Consider the following 2624-nt stretch of genomic DNA (forward strand, 5'->3'; position numbering starts at 1 on the left):
AAGTTGTCTGGTGCTTTGATCAAAATTACATTGGATGTATTTATCAATTCTATAGATCAATGGGGAGACCAACATCTTAAATTTCAATCCATGAACATGGTATATCCCTCCATTAACTTATGTCTTTAACAATTTCTCTCAGAAATGTTTTGTAGTTTCTTGCATAAAAATTGTACACGTTATTCACTAGATTTATTCTTAGGTATTTGATTTTATGCTATTATTAATCTCATTTGCTAATTATTGCTAGTATATAAAATACAATTAGTTTTTGTATATTAAACTTCTATCTAGTGACTTTGCTAAATGAACTTATCTTCCTTAAATTAACCTGTAATTTTTTTTCCTACTTACTGAATCACATCACATGTGAATGGCAGCTTTATCGCTCCCTTTCCTATCTTCATACCTTTTTACTTATTTTTCTTGCCTTATTGCTCCGGCTAGGACCTCCAGTACACCATTGTATAGAATATTGATGAGTGCCAACATCCCTTCTCATTTCCAATCTCAGTAGAAAGCATTCAAATTTTCACCATTAAACATGATGTCAGCTGTAGGGTTTTTGTTTGTTTCTTGGTTTCTTGGAGATTTGTTTTTAGATAGACACTTTTATCAGATTAAGGAGGCTCTCTTCCATTTCTATTTGCTAAGAGTTCTTTTGTTTGTTTAAATCACGGATGACTGCTTTTTGCATCTGTTGAGGTTTTCCTTTTTTCTCTCTATTATTATGGAGAATCACGCTGACTGGTTTTTGGATGGTAAACCAATCCTACTAACCTTTTGTTCCCATTGAAGTTTGCAGGTTCTAGTTCAATTCCACGAAAAGGACCTCCTGAGCTATGGGGCCTGGCCGACAACATACAAACTCCATCCTGTGCAAAGCTGTAGGCCGACCTTTCCCCCACAAACCCATACTCCACATTCCAGGTCCCAGAGAGACACCCTCGAAAACCACAGGCTTCAGAGCTGCGAGGCTTGCGCCAGCCCCTGCCCCTTGGCAAGCTGCCCCTGACTGCACCAGCCCTGGCTAGACCGTCTCCCAGCAGACCCTAGAGTTGCAAGGGCAACTGAGGGGCTGGGGAGAGTCAAACCAGAAGGTCGAGGCCCCTGGCCCCTAACACCCGCGACAATCAGGGGTCTCCGGAGCCAGGGCTGCCCCCACCCTGCGCGAGGCTCCTTTAAGAGATTCGGCCTCTGAATGGTCTCTGGGGCTGTTGGTGGAGGGCGCCAAGAATGCCGGACTCCGACGACAGAAGCGAGAGGGATGCAGCTTCGCCGGGTGGCCTCCCCCTCCGCGTCCACCCAGCACGTCCACCTTGGATCCTCCCGCTCCTACTCCTACCCCAAGTCCCCGCCCCCAACTTCGAAGCTCCTGTACGCCTGCAAACGCCGGCCCCGCCCGGCTCCCACCTCCACGCTCCGCCCCTGCCCGGGACCCGCCCCCGCCCCCGCCCCTTCCCACCCGGGTCCACCCTGCGGCCGTCGGACCCCTGGCAGGGCCCCAGCAAACCCAGAGGCCGCCACTGGGGGGGAGGACGGGGCGCCCGGCGCGGCCTCATCCACATGCAGGGGATGGCGCGTCGCGGCGGCCGCCAGGAAGAAACAAAGGCTGTTCCGCCGCCGGCAGCACCGTGCCAGGCTCGCCCCGCCCGCCGCCCCGGTGGCCCCGACGCGGCCCTCCTGGATCTGCTCCGCCGGCCTCAACTGCACAGTCCGGACGGCTTCCGGGAGGAGGCAGCCTCCCTCGGATCCCGGCACGCCCGACCCTCTCCCGCGACCACAGCCTCCTTCTCCATGTCCCCCCAGGCATTCAGGTCGCCTGGCCTCCTTGAGCCGGGCTGGATCGCGCGGGACCTGCACCACAGACCCGAGTTCTAGTCCGCTGAGCCCTCACTCTGACCTGGGACGAGGATCCAGTAGTGGGGACCTCGGGCCAGAGGTGGCCCAGAGCCTGGTGGGGTGGGAGAGCAGTGTCCAGAACTCCTCACAGGCCTTGGGTCCCTGTGATGAGGATGAGGGCCCCCGAGATCTTCACCTCGACCCTCAGGCCTTTGATCCAGGGTGCATAGGGCACCCAGACCCCTCAGAGGAGTTCCAGACCTCAACCCCCACCCCTCCTAGGGTTGTCCGCCTGGGAGCCAAGGGGGCACGAGGAAGGGTTTGGTCTCAGCCCTGCACTTGCTTGGCGATCGCTACTAATCTCTGGGCCTCAACTTCCGCCTGTAGAATGGACTCACCCTGGGAGCTGTCTCCTACACACACACACACACACACACACACACACCATGCAGGCATGGAGTACGAAAGGGAGCACACACTGGATGCCCACATGCGGCCAGCTCCTATTCTTGCCGTCCCCCTCGGCCTCCCTGAGCGCAGGGATTGTCCTGTCTCGGAGCTCTGCTCCCCTACCCCGCCCCAAGAATGGATGTAACTCAGGCAACTGGAGGGTCCCTTCCTTCGCCCAACTGGGAAGTCCTTCCTAGATCTGCCCCAAGTCCTCTCCTTCCTTCCCAGGCCGGGACTGGGGGAGGGGGCGTTCCCTTTAAGGGAGGCGGGGGAGGGGGCTGCGGGCCGGCCCTCCTTCCGCCCCTCCCGGGCCCCCGCCACCCGGGGGCCCC

This window comes from Theropithecus gelada, chromosome 19, assembly GCF_003255815.1.
Source record: "Theropithecus gelada isolate Dixy chromosome 19, Tgel_1.0, whole genome shotgun sequence".
NCBI lineage: Eukaryota > Metazoa > Chordata > Mammalia > Primates > Cercopithecidae > Theropithecus > Theropithecus gelada.